Raw genomic sequence first — 21,170 nt, forward strand, 5'->3', positions numbered from 1 at the left:
TATAGTCATCCTATTCATCCTGCCACACGTCTTCCCTACTTATTTTTGTTTCTTTAATGGTAAAAGAAAGTGGAAATAAAATTTATTCTCTGTTAGGGCCAAAGCCAAAGTGGTATCTATGACACTATTTTGAACACTCAATTACATACATTAAACTAACTGTTGTGAGAATTATTCTGTATTTTATGGTATATAAATGTCAGTTACAAGTGTTATGCATAATTTTAAATTTTGATTATTTATAATGGGATCTCTCATGAGTTTTTGAATTCCTCAATTATTTTAGTTATTTTGTATTCATGAACAACTACCAAACATTTAGCTTATTCTCCATAATATGGAAAACTCCTTTCAAGACACTTATATTGGTGCCTTTTTTCCCCACAAAATCTGCAGCGGTTGGAAATTTTGATTAATATTTCTTTCAAGTCACTTTCTCACAATCTGTATGTATAGCAAACAAAGCAGTATCCTTCCTGATTGAATATTTAGATTTAGTCCTTCACAAGAAACTTATCCAAGGAAATTTATTTCTTCTTGGTCATATATTCAGTAACAGTTCCTTGTAACTACTGTAATTGAATATCCCTCTTAAAATTCTGTGTTGCCATTCTTAAAATTTTCAATCATTGGTCATGAACAACTCCAGGAGAGCAATATTACCTCTCATTGTTTTTTTCTGATTTGTCTAATTGGTCTCCTACTGATTCAGATTTTGATTTCCTTTCACTGTATCATGAATCCCCCTGGAAAAACAGAGTATGCCAAGTTTGCATATTTGTTTCTATTCATCACAGTGCATGATTCAATTGTTTTGACAAGATACTACTGATTAAAAATAGGATAAATGTGTAAATTAGGTCAATCTGCCATATTATAATTATTTATTCATTAAATGAAATAGAAAATATGCATTTAATGATGTTCTTTTTTTTAGTTCTAAATAGCTAGAGGTCAGGGATAATGTTTTATTTTGTCTTTTGTTAGAATATCTGATGCAGAGTTGACACTAACAATGTCAGTTGATTTCATTTGAATTCATCACACAATTGGATTGAAATTCTGATTATTATTCTCGTGTAGTCCAGATAAAGAAATGGAAGGAGTATTTCTCCTATTTCTTTTCAAATATATAAAAAGTGCTGATTTGGGACTAAAAAGCTTCTATTTTATTAAGTAGAAAAAATTTAAATCATGCCTCAACATCTTCTACAGTAGTGATTACAAATTTCTTAAGAAGTCACTGATACCTTGGAGGATGTGGCACAAACCTAAAGGCCTTCTCCCTTATAAAGTTGGATTCCAGAGCCTTCCCAAACCTTAACTTCTAGTATCCAAGGACTATGAAAAGAATCCTGATCTAAAAAAAAATATAAAGTGATCCAGATATGTTATTTCTATCTATAAATGAGGAAACCATGTTTCATTGATATAATCCTAATAATCCCAAAGCTTACTAATAGTAATTATTATTGTTATGTCTGTAGTATGGTGTAAGGTAAATAGTAATGAATTTGAAGTTACTTTTCCTACATTCAGTTGAATTGACACTGTTTAAAGACTTTATTCTTCTTTGGCTCAGATTATTGTCCCACATATTAGACACTGCACAGATAATGGCACATTCTATATACTTAGAAAATATGTACGTTCTATTATTATTATTTTCTTAATTTCTATATCTATAAGTGACAGGTTATAAACTAAAATTACTAAGTTTAATAATTTATTCATTAATAACATTTTCTCCTAGTTCAATGTGTGTATTTCAATTTTATTTTCAATTCTTGTTTTTCTGTTTTAACCTAATTTTAGATTAATATTTTAAATATTTAGCTTCATATGTACTATATAATTAGTGAGATTCATGATTGGGATTAATAAATTAAATGACTATGCTTAGGACATAATTCTATGTCATTTACTTTAAAAAACATTTTCTTCTCTCGAAGTTGACATTAAAAAAATTATCAGGATCATACAACTTCAGGCAAACAAAACTAATTTTATTAGTTACTTATTATTATTTTAATTTTTCCTGATAACACATAAGCATTTTTGTGATTTATGAATTCATATATATTTTCAATATTTTTGTTTTTATTTTTCCTCTTTGTCCATAATTAAAAATCAAGCAATATTGAAAACTTAAGATATACTAATATAATATTTTATGGAAACCAATGATACTTAGAATAAAGTTGAGACAGTATACGTTTAGATATTAAAGACTAAATTCTACACATACTATATTTTTCTAATTATTTTCATATGAAAAAATAGAAATATTTACACGTTTATCAAGGTTACCCTAAACATGCGTGATTATGACCAAACTGTAGCTGTGCAAAGTTCAAAAACATAATTATGCATTACCAAAAATTGGGTGAAACATACAGTATGTTATATTATATATCTATATTACATTCAAAATTATTCAAATGTATACATAACGTGATAATCTACAATAAAACATAAAAGATAAAAATTTGGAATATCTGTGCAAAAGTTATCAAGAATATCAGTAACATTCCTGAAATTAGCTTTAGTGTGTATACTGATGTTTATTCTATGTCTTTATATTTTACATATGCATCAAGCATATTCTTTGTTATGCATGAAATATAGTATTAAAGTGGAATAAAAAGCTGCAAAAGCTCAATTCTAAATTGAGACAAAAATACATCTCATGTAATATTTGGAAATTAATTGTATTTGGCTCATAAATACTTAAAATGTTTTTGTATTTATGAAATGAAATAAAGAATAACACTTAGGTATAATTTCAGTATTGTTTTTGTAAATGCCTGCTTTCAATCATATAGAAAATTGCCCCTGAAAAATTCCTGTGATTTCTAATGCATGTTCGTACCAACGAATTTTTCTCTACTCAGGAAATACACCTTTTCACAACATTATTATGTTAGTTTAATTATCCCCATACATATTATTACAATGAAAACCTATTTTAAAAGGTTTCATTTCTTTGAAGACAACCACTTTTTTGAAACACTGTTGTCAGATTATAGAAAAAGATATTTTCTTTTTAAATGTTATACTGTACACTGAATTTTTATTGTTAAATATTAAATTAATTAGTTTAAAGAATATTTAAATTTTTACTAATTTTAATTTTTGAATTATAAAAAAGTTCATATATGGAGCAAATGGATAGCAAGTTATTTCTTTGATTGTAACAAAATTGTAGAAAATCTTGACATATTTTGGAAAATAATGTTTTTTCCCTTTAAAATATAATGTGCAGAGATTTTCTATTTTATTTAAAAATTATTTGAGAGAATTAATTATGTCACTGCAAAACATGGGCTTTGTTTGAAGAGTACTTAGAGTTTTGTTAATTTAAAAATTTCTACAACTTAAAAAAATCCTTTTTATCTATGCAAGCACACAGTTGGCAGGTCTAGGTAAATGACAAGATTATGTATAATGTTTAAAATGCATTGTATTGCAAACATAAAAAGGTTTCCATTCATGTAATTATGAATATCTAATTAGAAAATTAAAAGTCACTCAGCATTTTGACAATGCTCTATGCATGTCACTGAGGAAGATATGAAGGTTGATTAAAAGAATTAATCTCTCAGGAAGTGAAATATTTAATATAAATTTAAAGTGCCTCTAAATGGCCCAGTGATGTTTGCCAATCATTCTATTTATTCTTATTAAGCTGCATAGTTTCCACATTAGTATACCTAATTCAAACCTTTTATCACCACCCTTAAAAGCCTACTCCAAGTCTTTTACTTTAGCATACAACTTTAGTTCCTGATGTATTTTTGGGTGCAAAGTACTGATTTATGTTTACTCAACTTCCCTATTTTCTGCCTAATTTTTTTGATACCTTACATCCATCTTGTAATTCTGATACATCTTCTCTTGTCTACTTTCTCCCTAGGCTTTTAAAGGCGAATTCTTTTACTATTTTTAAAAATCACTTATCCTTGAAGAGGTCCTTCACATCCCTTGTAAGTTGGATTCCTAGGTATTTTATTCTCTTTGAAGCAATTGTGAATGGGAGTTCACTCATGATTTGGCTCTCTGTTTGTCTGTTATTGTTGTATAAGAATGCTTGTGATTTTTGTACATTGATTTTGTATCCTGAGACTTTGCTGAAGTTGCTTATCAGCTTAAGGAGATTTTGGGCTGAGACAATGGGGTTTTCTAGATATACTATCATGTCATCTGCAAACAGGGACAATTTGACCTCCTCTTTTCCTAATTGAATATCCTTCATTTCCTTCTCTTGCCTAATTGCCCTGGCCAGAACTTCCAACACTATGTTGAATAGAAGTGGTGAGAGAGGGCATCCCTGTCTTGTGCCAGTTTTCAAAGGGAATGCTTCCAGTTTTTGCCCATTCAGTATGATATTGGCTGTGGGTTTGTCATAAATAGCTCTTATTATTTTGAGATACGACCCATCAATACCTAATTTATTGAGAGTTTTTAGCATGAAGGGTTGTTGAATTTTGTCAAAGGCCTTTTCTGCATCTATTGAGATAATCATGTGGTTTTTGACTTTGGTTCTGTTTATATGCTGGATTACATTTATTGATTTGCGTATATTGAACCAGCCTTGCATCCCAGGGATGAAGCCCACTTGATCATGGTGGATAAGCTTTTTGATGTGCTGCTGGATTCTGTTTGCCAGTATTTTATTGAGGATTTTTGCATCAATGTTCATCAAGGATATTGGTCTAAAATTCTCTTTTTTTGTTGTGTCTCTGCCCGGCTTTGGTATCAGGATGATGCTGGCCTCATAAAATGAGTTAGGGAGGATTCCCTCTTTTTCTATTGATTGGAATAGTTTCAGAAGGAATGGTACCAGCTCCTCCTTTTACCTCTGGTAGAATTCGGCTGTGAATCCATCTGGTCCTGGACTTTTTTTGGTTGGTAAGCTACTGATTATTGCCACAATTTCAGCTCCTGTTATTGGTCTATTCAGAGATTCAACTTCTTCCTGGTTTAGTCTTGGGAGGGTGTATGTGTTGAGGAATTTATCCATTTCTTCTAGATTTTCTAGTTTATTTGCATAGAGGTGTTTGTAATATTCTCTGATGGTAGTTTGTATTTCTGTGGGATCGGTGGTGATATCCCCTTTATCATTTTTTATTGCATCTATTTGATTCTTCTCTCTTTTTTTCTATATTAATCTTGCTAGCCTACAAACCACTGCTCAAGAAAATAAAAGAGGATACAAACAAATGGAAGAACATTCCATGCTCATGGGTAGGAAGAATCAATATCATGAAAATGGTCATCCATCCCAAGGTAATTTACAGATTCAATGCCATCCCCATCAAGTTACCAATGACTTTCTTCACAGAATTGGAAAAAACTACTTTAAAGTTCATATGGAACCAAAAAAGAGCCCGCATCGCCAAGTCAATCCTAAGCCAAAAGAACAAAGCTGGAGGCATCACGCTACCTGACTTCAAACTATACTACAAGGCTACAGTAACCAAAACAGCATGGTACTGGTACCAAAACAAAGATATAGATCAATGGAACAGAACAGAGCCATCAGAAATACTGCCACATATCTACAACTATCTGATCTTTGACAAACCTGACAAAAACAAGAAATGGGGAAAGGATTCCCTATTTAATAAATGGTGCTGGGAAAACGGGCTAGCCAAATGTAGAAAGCTGAAACTGGATCCCTTCCTTATACCTTATACAAAAATCAATTCAAGATGGATTAAAGACTTAAATGTTAGACCTAAAACCATAAAAACCCTAGAAGAAAACCTAGGCATTACCATTCAGGACATAGGCATGGGCAAGGACTTCATGTCTAAACGGCCAAAAGCAATGGCAACAAAAGCCAAAATTGACAAATGGGATCTAATTAAACTAAAGAGCTTCTGCACAGCAAAGGAAACTACCATCAGAGTGAACAGGCAACCTACAAAATGGGAGAAAATTTTCGCAACCTACTCATCTGACAAAGGGCTAATATCCAGAATCTACAATGAACTCCAACAAATTTACAAGAAAAAAACAAACAACCCCATCAAAAAGTGGGCGAAGGACATGAACAGACACTTCTCAAAAGAAGACATTTATGCAGCCAAAAAACACATGAAAAAATGCTCACCATCACTGGCCGTCAGAGAAATGCACATCAAAACCACAATGAGATACCATCTCACACCAGTTAGAATGGCAATCATTAAAAAGTCAGGAAACAACAGGTGCTGGAGAGGATGTGGAGAAATAGGAACACTTTTACACTGTTGGTGGGACTGTAAACTAGTTCAACCCTTGTGGAAGTCAGTGTGGCGATTCCTCAGGGATCTAGAACTAGAAATTCCATTCGACCCAGCCATCCCATTACTGGGTATATACCCAAAGGACTATAAATCATGCTGCTATAAAGACACATGCACACGTATGTTTATTGCGGCACTACTCACAATAGCAAAGACTTGGAACCAACCCAAATGTCCAACAATGATAGACCGGATTAAGAAAATGTGGCACATATACACCATGGAATACTATGCAGCCATAAAAAATGATGAGTTCACATCCTTTGTAGGGACATGGATGAAATTGGAAATCATCATTCTCAGTAAACTATCGCAAGAACAAAAAACCAAACACCGCATATTCTCACTCATAGGTGAGAATTGAACAATGAGAACACATGGACACAGGAAGGGGAACATCACACTTCAGGGACTGTTGTGGGGTCGGGGGAGGGGGGAGGGATAGCATTGGGAGATATACCTAATGCTAGATGATGAGTTGGTGGGTGCAGCACACCAGCATGGCACATGTATACATATGTAACTTACCTGCACATTGCGCACATGTACCATAGAGCCTAAAGTATAATAATAATAGTAATAATAATAATAATAATAAAAAGAAAAAAAGATTATTACAAATAGGTTACTATGTGCATTCTTGTATATGTCTTCTGGTGCATATATACATATATGAATTTCTGTTAAGTGCACAGCTGGGAGATGTATTTCTGGGTCATAGGGTGTTTTAGCTTGTTCCTGATGTTATAATAAAATATCTGAGACTGAGTAAAAAAAAAAAAAAAAAAAATCACTTATCGTTTTACCCCAGTAGGTTTTTGATTAGATAATTTTCTTTATCATGGATTTTCCTTTCTTTCTGTCTATTGGCTTTTTCGTTCTAGACAAAACTCAGGCCCTCGTGTCTACAAACTCTTCATATTCCTATATGTACAAGGTGCCTCCACACCACATTTCTCATCTCCTCTGTAAATCACTATAAGCTATTTTCTTGTCCTTATGTTCTTGCTAAAATTCCTGTCTTATGAGCTACAGCTAAGTGTGTGAAATTAAGAAAAAAATGGTGGATATATGGATGATGAAATGGAGAATCATAGACAATAAGTTGTCTGAATATTTATTATGACAAATGTATTAACCAAATATGCATTCAGAAACTAACTCCCATGATTTCTAGTTGGGTGAAGTAAGCTAAACCACAGTTTCCTTTTCTAAAAGAATAAATTAATACTAACTACTTTGCTGCTTTTTTGTCAGTTAATTAAAACAATGCATGTAAAGATCTTATAACAGTGCCTACCAAATAATAAGCATTATTTCAATGTAGTTGATCACATATATAAAACATACACATGTGTGTTGGCTGTATATATGTGTATATATATTATATAGTGTGTGTGTATAATCTTAAGACTATGGAATTTTTAAAACGTATTTTGTTGGTATTACCTAACTGAAATGAGAACTTATTTAAGTTAAAAGCACAATATTCAGTGTCTCCAGAATAAATAATAAATACATTTGTTTCCATTAATGCTTATATTAAATCCGCATTTCTACATACAGAAATAAGTTATTAACCGTTATTGGGAAAAATATCTTTTTATGCATCTAATAAACAAACTTAAATGCCGCCTTATTGTGTGATTTTCAAGAATGGTAAATTCCTGCATTAACCTTTTTTAAAAATTATTTACCATGTTTTTATATTTTATTGCTGCATATAGTTATGAATGAAAGGATTTCTTGTCAAAAAGAGAGAAATACATGATAATTTACATTTAACTAGACATATAGGTGTTATTTTTTTAATTTTTAAAATATTGATGCTATATCCTCATTTTATTTTATCATTAAGGAGAATATGTCTCTATGACCATAATTTTACCTGCATGTAAGATTATAGCAGAAAAGGCAGTTTGCTATATAGGCCAGTGGACAGGGTAATTGCAGTCAAATATTGCAAGGTCACGATATGGCATTTCTAACACAGGACTCATTATTTACAATCATAATGAGTCCATCTGCAATAGTCATGGTATTATATTTTCCAAGTTCCATTATAGGCATGAGTGTATTAAATTCCATAGGTACATCATAATTTAGAAATCTAGTTTTTAATATGGCAATGTAGAAGAAAGGCAGTTTGTAAGTCAAATTGTATGAATTACGAAAATTTATTTAATCTGTGACCAACGCATTACAAAATGATTCATGTCTCGGTACCATGCATTTTGGCTTTTATTCATAAGTGTTAGCTATACTAGTAGAAACAAAGAAATCAGGAGTTAGTGTCAAATCATCCATGGATTCTTTACTATTTTGGGATCACAAAACTGTGTCTCTCATAACAGCTATCTATAATCTTTGAATGAAAATTCAGGCATGCATAAGAAAAGATAGTTTTCCCCAGATTGGCATAAGCAATGGCAGACAGGGAACCACAGAATTTCATGTTCACCTAGTACCTCTCCATGCATAAATACACAGACGCACACAACATACATACACACACACACACACACACACACACACACCCCAGCAATATTTTCTGCCTTAAAGATTTCCAGAGCTAAAAGCGTTCTCCCTTTCCTTCTCCCATTTCTGGTCATACCAGTCAGCACAAAAACTTGAGCTCCTGTTCATGAGAATCCATTCTCACATGACTTTTGGTCAAGTCTTCACTTTCTCTTTCCTCCAAGAGTGTCCAAACTGCCTTCCCTGTAAACAAGATATAAGAAATAATCCTGCCCTCCAGTGAGGTTGCAGTTTTGTTCTTTTTGTATAATACAACCCGCAACATTCTGTGTAACTCTTCTGTGTAGTAAGTCTTTCAAAGGTCTGAGGATTGGCTGGATAATTTGCTATTTCATTGATCTCATAGGCCATACAGCCAAGTGAATTCATCCTGAGAATTTTACTTTACTGAAATTGGGTGCCATTAAGCCAAAGGTTAGTCTTTGTGATTGTTTTCATTGAGGATTTCCTGTTTTCTAAATACCACCTGAGGGCCATGCCAGAATTGCTAAGAAAGATTAGTTTTTCATTTCTAAGGCCTTCATTTTGATGATCTGATGCCCACCAGTAAGCAGAGAAATACAGTCTCATCTTTAGGGAAGATTTTATGGACAAGGGTGGAGGCTCTCATTTGAAGCAGAAGCATTGTAAGGGAAGCTACATTTATTTAAATTATAAATTTGAATTTCATTTCTACTGCAACAGAAGCCAATCAATCTTTACAGGCAACAGCGTGAAGTGTATATGATGGAATCAGCATTTAAATGTGATGCAGTTTTATAGAAGCACTTGTTTTAAGAGCTCCGAAAGACTGATTAACTAAAAGTGCTTTATGTGAAAGTATTTTAGCTTCAGTAAGTTTTACGTGGCTACAATCTAAGTATTATATGTGCTTAAGAAAGCAAATTTGACAGATGCATAATAAAAGATATTGTAAAATGCATATTTCTTTGTGATAGAATCTAATGCAGGTTATCAGAAGTCAGTTTATTATTTCTAAACAAAGCATAAATTTGGAAAATTATTACAGACTACAAAGTGGAGATAATTCATTTTTCTATATATGCTGTATAAAATACATAAAATAGATTATGTTTTAACTATGCAATTTCTTTGCATAGTTTTTTTCTGAATTAGCTTTAATCTCTTAAATCTGGGTAGTGAAGCCTTGGAGGCCATAAGGACCCAGAATAGTCAATCAAAATCAGATATGAAGTTGCATGGTACCCTCATACTCAACCTCAGTCTCCACATGGAAAATGACCCTCTTCCTGTGTACCCAGAGCCTGGAAATAAACGCAGAAAGAGAATGCAGCCTTGGTAGACAAGTGAAGTTTAAGTAAACAGGAACTATTTACCTGTCACTGAAAAGCCATGCTTTTTTTTTTTTTTTACTATAGGCAGGTCAGGACTTAGGATTACAAAAGCTCAATTAGTTATTACAATTAAGGAGTTCTAGTATTTTGATCATCTGGACACTATGAGTGAGAATGTATCCACTAAAAGAAGTAGTGTAGTGTACTTAAAATGTAAGATTAAAATTAAATTACAAATTAACATTGAAATTAAAATGTGTGTTATTTTGAAGCCAATGTTTACCCTTATTCTAATTTTTAAATATTAATTTTCCTACTCTAATACATTACATATATGCTGAATTTTAGGCACCATGCTTGCAGCAAATGAGAATCAGGCATCTGAAGATTGCCTTTATTTCTGATTACTACTTAAATGGCTTAAGGCAAATTACTTAACATGAATCTGAACCTCAGCTTCCTCATCTCTACCATGGAATGACAATAATTATAAAATACATAAATATATTTAAAATTAAATTTAAGTACTTATGAGGTACTTAGCATACAGACTCCTCTGTTATGTGAGGAGCTCTCATTCTATAAGTTTTGACAAAAGACAGGGACCAACCTTCTTCCAAAGAAGTGACATCAAACCAGTTATTTTTTTCTCCACAATCCTGGGATCTAAGGTGTGAGTACAGGCATTAGTTTTGATCTTCCAGATATTTACACCTGGGCAGGACTTTGCATACTGAATGTCAATGACTCAGGAGCAAGTTAGAATACTCTTATAGTGGCAAGGACTGTGAGACATATCCAGGAGCTGGAGGAGTGGACTCGGCAATCCATCTGTGACAGAAGTGGTATCCAAAGTTGGGTGCCTTTTGGTATGATTTTTGATCCTCATGCTGCCTCACTTCTGTTAACTTCTGTATATTTTCTAAGACTATTCATGAATCATCTAATGTCCTTCAAAAAATCATTCTGCCAAAAACCTTCAAGTCTATTCCTGTTTGCAACTATGAACCATAACTGACATATTTGGTCTTCAGAGTGCAATGAGAAAGATAAAAGATATAGAAACTCTAATACTCTTTGATATGATTTTATGTGAAATATTGTAGTTTTATTTTAAACAGTTTTGTTCAACTATAACCTGCCTAACTTCTCGTTACATTTAGTGAGTTTCTCCCCTATTTAGAGACTGTGTATTAGTTTTCAATAGTTGCTGTAACAAATTGCCACAAATTTAGTGACTTAACACAAATTTATTACTTTAATTTTTGAAGGAAAGAAATCTGAAATGCATCTCCCTAGACTAAAATTAAAGCATCAGCAAGGTTGTATTTTTTTTCTGGAGCCTGTAGGGGTGAATCCATTTTCTTCCCCTTTTCAAATTCTAGAAGCTACCATATTCTTAAGCTCATTAACCTCTTTATCCATCTTCAAAGCCCAACTACAGCAGGTTGAGTTCTACTCACATTGCATCACCCTAATTTCCTCTTCTGCTCCTTTCCTCCACATTTAAGAATCTTTGTGATTACATTCAATTTTTTTCAGATAATTCAATATAATCTCCATATTTTAAGGTTAATTGACTAGCAACTTTAATTCCATCTGCTACATTAATACCTCTTTATCATGAAAAGTAGCATATTCACATGTTCCAGGGATTAGAATATGGATATTTCTGGAGGACCATTATACTGACTACTATAAATAACACTCCAATAAAAGATTTTTTCTATGTATGTATGTATGTATGTTCAATATTACATGAACAGATATAGAAGAGATGAAAGATATAAGGCAGGTTAAAATATATTTGCTTAGTCTATAACTAATAATTTTAACCAATTCCAAATATCTTATTCATTGGGTAGAAGATTTTGTGTACATACTTTTTTTAACTGAAATTCATTTTGAAGATTTGTACATAATTTTTACAAGTACGACTGAAAAAATAATGTCATTTTGTGGCTTTTGAAGTTGAAGTAACAGAGATAGGAGTTGTAGAAGAGGTGGGATCTTAGGAATTATGTGCCTGTAGATAATTTCTCCTTTTATTCAGTAGCAATGCCAGTAGAAACAGAAGAATACAGAGGAATAAGGTGTTTTATACCAAGGGAAAAACAATGAAAAGCTATTTTAGGGCCAAATAAGTTGAAGTCCATTGAAGTAAATGCATATGAAGTCAACTAGATATGTAGCTATTGAATCTGGTTTCTATTACACACAAGAAGCATATTGTGAAATATGAAAGAATACATGAAATTAAAACAATAAAACATTTTGCATTATCAAACAGGAAACTCAACATAATTATTTATGAAAAAACAGCTACTTTATCATACAGGATTACTGAATAATATGAAATTTAACAATGTTTCTCTAACAATCATCTTAAATATTTCAAAATCACATTTCATGTTTTTTTTTATTTTGGTTCTTGTCTAGGTTCTACCAGAAAAATTCCTTTGCCACTTGCATTTCTGTTTGTGAGACAGTTTTTTTAATGGTTAAAAATTATACTCATTTCAAAGAGAAGGAAAACAAAGTGAGTTTGAAGCAAAACTAAGTCTACCTAATAAATCATTGTGTTATCAATGCCTAAAGTACCTGAAAGGATAACTAATATTCTTCACAATTTCATAAACAGTCTCTACCCTTCTTTGAAAATGTTTTTTATAAAGCAAGGCAATAAATTAAAAGAAAATACTGTATTTACTTTGCTGTTTTTGTTTGATAGTTCCACAAATATTAGAATATTTTCATTGATATTAATATATTAGTATTATGACTATATTTAGATTTAAATATACTTGTGTAATTGATCTACAGACTTATGTACTTGTGTAATTGGTCTACAGACATAACATTTTATATTTTTAATTTCTTGGAAAATTTTCTGTACATTGAAAAGAACAACAATATTACTATAAAAATTAATTTGTTTCTTGGCAGTGATTGTGATTTTTGTATTGTGTGTATTGTGTGTGGTTTTTAGAAGTCCATTTCTCTTTTAAACATTTTAATATTTACGGTCAGCACTTTTCAGATTACCACACTTCAGCACTATTTAACAATTGGAATATTTATTGATATTTAAAACCATAAAATCCTACAGCAGCAAATTATGCAAACAATATTATATAAGGAAAAAATATGGTTCAAAGGAAATTAATCTATTGGAATATTAAAATGAAATGGAAGCCATGGAATGAGATTATGTGAGTTTCAGGTTTAATCTTTATGAACATATGTGCAGGTTTTCACTGGAGGGCATTCCCCTTTCCCAGAAGTCTAGATCAACACAATAGGTTAAATCAACTGACCTCCTCATCCTAGTTTCCTCTAGGTGATTTTATTTTCTGCAGTATTCTATTTAACCTCTAATCTATTTTTCAGAAACTCTTTAACCTTCTCCAATAAATGCACAAGCCTTTGGGGATATTTGGAGTTTGTTACTATTTGTTTTTAATTGATTGGTATTTTCTTTAAATTAAAAAAAAAAGAAGAGAAACAAATTTGTGCGAGCACTCTTTACACAGTACATTGAGTGGTCAGTAAAGGTTAATTTTACTGTGTTCTGTACTAACCAAATTGTTTTAAACTAAACTACTAATGAAATTTGTTGATAGAATTTGAAGTCACATTATCAACTGAGAAGAAGAAATCAGGATATTAGGCTGGAGTAATAATAAGCAATAAGGGTAAAGAGAAATTTAGAATTTATAGTTGCAATTTTAAATAGAGATGATGTATGAGATCATAGAAAGATTGCTAAATGGAAGAAATATATGAACGTTATTTTTCGAACTGCAATTTTTACAACCACTACTACCAATCTTTCGTGCTACTGCATAGAAGAAAACGTTCTTACAATTTTCAAATATAAGGAGTTATAACAATGTATCAGATAATTCTAAGTCAATTTAAAGAGGCCTAAAACATGGGCCTATACTATATATATATATATGCACATATTATAGTATATATACACTATACTATATATACTATACTATATATGTATACACTATATTATATATAGAGAGAGGCCTATACTATATATATATATATATATATGCACATATTATAGTATTCTATTAAGAAAACAAAACAAAAAAAGAAAATATCATCTGTTGGTTGCTACTTAATGGTGAAATGATAGAATGCATTCCAAAATATAAGTTTTATAAAGAGAAACTTATATGGGTAAGGAAATTATCACACAAAAAATTATGATCTGTTTGCATTTAGTTTATAATACACAGAACTATTGCAGTCCTTTGTTAAATTTAACTTTCATAGACTGTCATCAACTACAAGCTCTTCAAAGGGTGTTGTCTCATGATTAGTGTGCCTGACATACAATAAACTCTAAATAAATATGTGATAAATGAGTTCACATTGTAACTATTGTTGCCATAGTAGTGAAACAGAATGGCTTAAAATAATAGCATGGGCTTAGGTTTTATATTTTGTTTATGCTATAGTTTCTTGCAAGAAGGTAAAACACTTGTAAGATATCAGACATTTAGAAAATTACTACATGAGATGAAATTATTAATTGTAATTAAAATCGTGTTAGAACACATTTCGTTTAAAACAAATCTTTTGAGATATATATATATACACACACACACATAATTTTCAAGAGACATTAATCTCATTTGAAATGCAATGAATTTCTTTATATAACTAAGTTTTCCAATTAGGATTTATATTGAGAAGCAGTATAGCTTTCCAATTACATATGCATTATAAATGTGGGTTTAGGAAATTGATATTGTCACTGGATATTTGAGGTGTCACTTCACCAGCCGGAAACCTCTGTGGCCGATGGTGCCTTTGCCCAAGTTTTGCTCAGGCCCCCTGAGCTCATTCCACCCACTAGGCCTGGCAGGCTGTGTTTGGCTCACACTACTGGCCCAAATCTCACGCCTGTAAGGGTGAGTAAGGTGCAGAGCGGTGACGGGTATGTGAGCAAGCAAGCAAGCACAAGGTCTAGCCATTGTGCATAGCCAGGCATGCCAGCTGCAGTGGGGTGGGAAGCCCCAGGCACCAGCATGGACGTTGGCTTACTGTGAGGCTGTTGGACCAGACTTACCACAAGCAGCTTCCACGACTGGCACCGGGGAAAGCCGTGGTGCCCAGAAGCTTGGAGACGCCAGGAACCACAGAGCCCCAGAGAGGGTGTCACAGTCCTGGCTCTGCGATCTTCTAAGTCTGGGTTTGCCGAAGGGTCGCAGATCTTCTCTCCTTTCTTCCCTCCCTCTTGTCATCCACAACGTGGCGAGCAAGGGGCATGTTTCAGCCCTGTTTGTGTTACAGCTCTTTTAGCTCCACCATACCGGCAGGTCCCAAGTTCTTGTCCTGTACCCACGATGAATGAGGTAGGGCAGACAAATGGAGGGCGAGTAAGAAGAGGAGCTTTATTGAGCGACAGAACAGCTCAGAGGAGACCCAGAGTGAACAGCTGGTTTCCATAGGCAGGGCGTCCCAATGAGTGTTCAGCTCTCAGCAGAGAGGAAGCCCACAGTGGGTAGCTCCTCTCTGCAGCTGGTAGTTCTGATGTCTGCTTAGCTCTCAACAGAGAGAAGGCTCTGGAGTGGGTAAGGGGCAGGAGGCAGAGGGCCCTCCCAGCCCCCAAGAGCACAGAGATGTCCAGGACCACAGTCATGGCTGCGCAGCTGCAACTGCACCCAGAAGGGAGGGGCTCTGCTCTTGCTCGCTCTGATCCCCAAGCACAGGGATGCCTGGCTCCAGGGCTACGGCTGGGTGGCCACAACGGCAGCCAGGGAACAGGAGGCTCCTGTCCTGCCAACTCACAAGGGGGCAGGGTTTTCACCTATTCCCAGCTCCCACCAGCTCTGTGGAGGGCGCAGCCCTAGCTACACGTCTCACACTGAAGGCGTCACCGCAGTGAATGGTCCAGATGGGTTGCCGCTGCCATCAATCCCATCTCTGAAGAGGTATAGCTAACTGCTTCATGCTGACAGGGGGCCTGGTTTTGGGAAAAATGGCAGTCAGATCTCTCTCAGAGTCCTATGCATAGGTTCCCAGTAAAAGGGAAGTCATGGAGTCATGGAGGAGAGAGAATCTACAACCATATTTTCACAGAGAGAGAGAGAAGCCAGAGGTTCAACTGGTAAGAATTTTTTTTTTTTTGAGCCAGAGTCTCACTGCACCCAGGCCGGAGTGCAGTGGTGCGATCTCTGCTCACTGCAACCTCCGCCTCCTGGGTTCAAGCGATTCTCTTGCCTCAGCCTCCCGAGTAGCTGGCATTACAGGCTCCTGCCACCATGCCCAGCTAATGTTTGTATTTTTAGTAGAGACTGGGTTTCTCCATGTTGGCTAAGCTGGTCTCGAACTACTGACCTCAGGTGATCCGCCCGCCTCGGCCTCTCAAAGTGCTGGGATTACAGGCATAAGCCACGGCGCCGGGCCAAAAATTAAACTTTTATGCCTCAGAGGGGAGTGTCCCGTGGTGCAGAGACATGATTACCCATCTGCAAAGAGAGGACAGAGAGGGAAAAAGGAACAGCATGGAGGAACTCCGCAGTGGGTAGCTCCTCTCTGGAGCTGGTAGTCCCAAAGTCTGCTCAGCTCTCAGCAGAGCAGAAACCCCGGAGTGGGTAGCTCCCTGTGTCCGGAATTGGTGGGTTCTTGGTCTCACTGACTTCAAGAATGAAGCCGCGGACCCTCGCAGTGAATGTCACAGTTCTTAAAGGTGGCGTGTCCGGAGTTTGTTCCTTCTGATGTGCAAACGTGTTTGGAGTTTCTTCCTTCTGGTGAGGTTTGTGGTCTCGCTGGCTCAGGAGCGAAGCTGCGGACCTTCGCGGTGAGTGTTACAGCTCTTAAGGCGGCAGGTCTGGAGTTGTTCGTTCCTCCCGGTGGGTTCGTGGTCTCGCTGGCTTCAAGAGTGAAACTGCAGACCTTCGCGGTGAGTGTTACAGCTCTTAAGGTGGTGCGTCCGGAGTTGTTCCTTCCTTCCAGTGGGGTTGTGGTCTCGCTGACTTCAGGAGTGAAGCTGCAGACGTTCCTGGTGAGTGTTACAACTCATAAAGACAGTGTGGACCAAAAGAGTGAGCAGCAGCAAGCATTGCGAAGAGCGAAAGAACAAAGCTTCCACAGCGCGGAAGAGGACCCCAGAGGGTTGCTACTGCTGGCTGGGGCAGCCTGCTTTTATTCTCTTATCTGGTCCCACCCACATCCTGCTGATTGGTAGAGCTGAGTGGTCTCTTTTGACAGAGCGCTGATTGGTGTATTTGCAATCCCTTAGCTAGACATAAAGGTTCTCCACGTCCCCACCAGACTCAGGAGCCCAGCTGGCTTCACTCAGTGGCTCCTGCACCGGGGCTGCAGGTGGAGCTGCCTGCCAGTCCCGCGCCTGCGCCCGCACTCCTCAGCCCTTGAGTGGTCCATGGGACTGGGCGCCGTGGAGCAGGGGCGGCGCTCGTCGGGGAGGCTGGGCGGCACAGGAGCCCACGGACGGAGGAGAGGCTCAGGCATGGCGGGCTGCAGGTACCAAGCCCTGCCCCATGGGAAGGCAGCTAAGGCCCGGCGAGAAATTGAGCACAGCAGCTGCTGGCCCAGGGGCTAAGCCCCTCACTGCCCGGGGCCGGTGGGGCGGCCTGCCGCTCCAAGTGCGGTGTCCGCCGAGCCCACGCCCACCCGGAACTCGCGCTGGCCTGCAAGCACCGGGCGCAGCCCCGGTTCCCGCCCTTGCCTCTCCCTCCACACCTCCTCGCAAGCTGAGGGAGCAGGCTCCGGCCTTGGCCAGCCCAGAAAGGGGCTCCCACAGTGCAGCGGCGGGCTGAAGGGCTCTTCAAGTGCCGCCAAAGTGGGAGCCCAGGCAGAGGAGGCACCGAGAGCGAGCAAGGGCTGTGAGGACTGCCAGCACGCTGTCACCTCTCATCCCTTCCACAGCTGGTAGTCCAGACTCTACTCAGCTCTCAGCAGAGAGGACAGCCTGGAGTGGGTAGCGACTCTCCGCAGCTGGTAGCCCGGAAGTCTCTCCATGGGCAAGTGGTCCAGTGGTCTCCTTGAGTCTGGCTATTTCCGAGGGGTTTTATGAGTTCAGAGGGAAGGAAGTGCATGCTGATTGGTTCATGGGAGGCCATGGACAGGCCCACAGAAAGCGTCATAAGTTCACATCCTTGTCCATCAGCCCAGCCCCCAGTCTTCACGCCATCCTTGGCGTGAAGGTGAGGCTTCACAGGGGACCTGATTCTTTTCACCCTGGAGTCTGTCTACCTCCTGCCATTGCCTAGGTTGTTTGTGCTGCGTGGTATCTGCAAGCCAGTGCCAGGTTGCCCTCAGCCCCCTCTGCCAGACTCCTTCCTGTGGTTGTCGGTGCCCAAAGTCTGAAGGGGGCAGAGGCGGCCAGGGGCGGGCATGTCAATGCTGTCTTGAGCACACGCACAGCCAGCCAGGTCATGACAGCGCCTGGGCTCAGCCTATATTCTGCTCCAAGATCAGAGTGGGTGCTGGGAACGGAGAGAGGCCAGACAGCCGGAGCAGGCACTGCCAAACCTACGGGGGCAGGGGGTTTCTAGGCCCCTGAAAACACAGAGACATCCGGGCCAGCAGCTGTGGCTTGGGCTTCAGCTGCGCCCGGAAGGGCGGGGCTCCTGTCCGGGCTGGGCTCCTGACTGTTCCTGGCCCCCAGGAGCACAGAGATGCCTGGGTCCCGAGCCTCGGCTGGGCGGCCGCAGCTTTGCCCGGGGAGCATGAGGCTCCTGCCGTGCCAACTCGAAGGAGACAGGGATTCCACCTTTTCCCAGTTTTTGCCAGCTCCCTGGAGCACAGCCCCGGCTGAGCCTGCCCCACTGCAGCCGGCATCACGGCAGCGGCTGCTGAAGACAGGCTGCTGATGCCATCAATATTTTTCACAAGGTAAAATTTTCTCAATTTTAAAATTTATGTTGATTAAATACTTGTATAACTATAAATTAACTAGAAAATGGGCGATGTGTTTGCTCCTGCCTCAAAAAATTTAAAGCATTAAGACTATGTTAAAGTGCACCTACCTTACGTAAAATATATTATGATTCCCGGTTGTATGCCCCTAATTTTCTGGCTTTGTCCAATTTTGAGTTTAAGTTCAATGGACTTAACATTTTTAAGGGGATTAACATTATTTTAAGATTTATTTTGAACAATAGTACACAGTTTTCAAAATTACATAAAGTTGAATGCAGTTCTGATAATGCAACCTTATAGGCAGTTTAAACTTGGAATAAATTATAGTCCTAAATAAAGATTACGTTCTATAAATCAAGAACGTTTTCCAGAATATTTCTAGAATACAAGGTATAGACAACTGTTCCAAACTGCTATATATATATATATACATATATATATATATATGTTTCTAGGGAGATGAGTATATGGGACTATCAGTAATTTTCCTTCATACCTAGTATGATAACATTAAAATATATATCATATTTAAGTTTTTAAAAAATGTATATTTTTTGCAAGCATTAATTATTTTCATTAACCCTCAAAACAGTTAAGAAATCTAACTTCATGTAAAATTTCTGTTTATTTTCTTTGTGGTAACTACAAAATGGCAATCCTGAACCTGGGTCCACTGGATATTATAGATTCATATGTCTGATATTTATACCTTCCTAGGGAATAATCTTAAAAGTCTTTTCTGTATGTCAGACTATAATTAAGAACTTTTGATCACCTAGATTTCAGAATGAAAGTGAAAGCCAATAATTTTTTTTTTTTTTTCTGTGAAATGGAATTTTGCTCTGTCGCCCAGGCTGGAGTGCAGTGGCACGATCTCTGCTCACTGCAACCTCTGCCTCCCACGTTCAAGTGATTCTCCTGCCTCAGCCTTCTGAGTAGCTCGGAATTCAGGCGCCTGCCTGTAGTTTTAGTAGAGATGGGGTTTCACCGTTTTGGCCAGACTGGTCTCGAACTTCTGACTTCACATGATCTGGCTGACTTGGCCTCCCAAAGTGCTGGGATTACAGGCATGAGCCACTGCGCCAGGCCCAAGAAATTTTTATGGCCTGATATGTGACACATGCTGTGATGTGACATGACTAATATCATTACAGATCCAATTTTCGAATACATATAATTATGTATTTTTGCTGTAAAATATATTTAAAACTAAATTAATCTCTTTTAGTACTGAAAGTTTTTGTGAGAAGAAAGGATTGCTGATTAGGAGGTGATATGGTGGTTGAATTAAGTGCCTTACATGCTGGTAATATTCTACTTCTTTTCCTGGATGGAGGTTGAATGGTTATATGATCTTTGTAAAAATCATCCAACTGTATACTTACAAATTTCTATTTATAAATTTTTATCAAAATAATTATGGAACTTGTGGAAAAATTTGCTTTACAGTTTTCTTTCTCATGATTTTTATCTTTTAAATTTTCCAGGCAGTTTTTAAAAGTATTCATTATTTTTAGAGCAGTTTTAAGTTCATGGAAAAACAGAGAGAAAGGCACAGAGATTTCACACGTTCTCTCTGTCCCCACACATGCATAACCTCCCCCATTATCAACATCCTCCACCAGAGAGGTATATTTATAACAATTGATGAACCTACATTGACACATTATAATTACCCAAAGTTCATATTGGTTTGGACAAATGACATATTTCCATCATTATAGTATATAAGGAGTATTTTTACTGCCCTAAACATTTCCTGTGTTCCCCCTATTCATCCTTCCCTTCCCTGCACCTCTAGCAAACACTAAACTTTTTAATGTCTCCATATTTTTACCTTTTCCAGAATGTTATATATTTGGACTCATACAGTATATGGTCTTTTCATATTGGCTTTTATGGCTTGGCAATATGTATTTAAGTTTTCCGTATGTCTTTTCATGGTTTGATAGCCAATTTATTTTTAGTGCTAAATAACATTCCATTGTCTAGATATATACCACATTTTGTGTATCAGTTGCCTTACTGAAGTGCGTCTTGGTTGCTTCCAAGTTTTGGCAATTATGAGTTAAGCTGCTATAAACATCTATGTGCAGGTTTTTGTGTGAACATAAGTTTTCAACTCTTTGTGCAA

The sequence above is a fragment of the Pongo abelii genome, chromosome 14, assembly GCF_028885655.2.
Source record: "Pongo abelii isolate AG06213 chromosome 14, NHGRI_mPonAbe1-v2.0_pri, whole genome shotgun sequence".
Classification (NCBI taxonomy): domain Eukaryota; kingdom Metazoa; phylum Chordata; class Mammalia; order Primates; family Hominidae; genus Pongo; species Pongo abelii.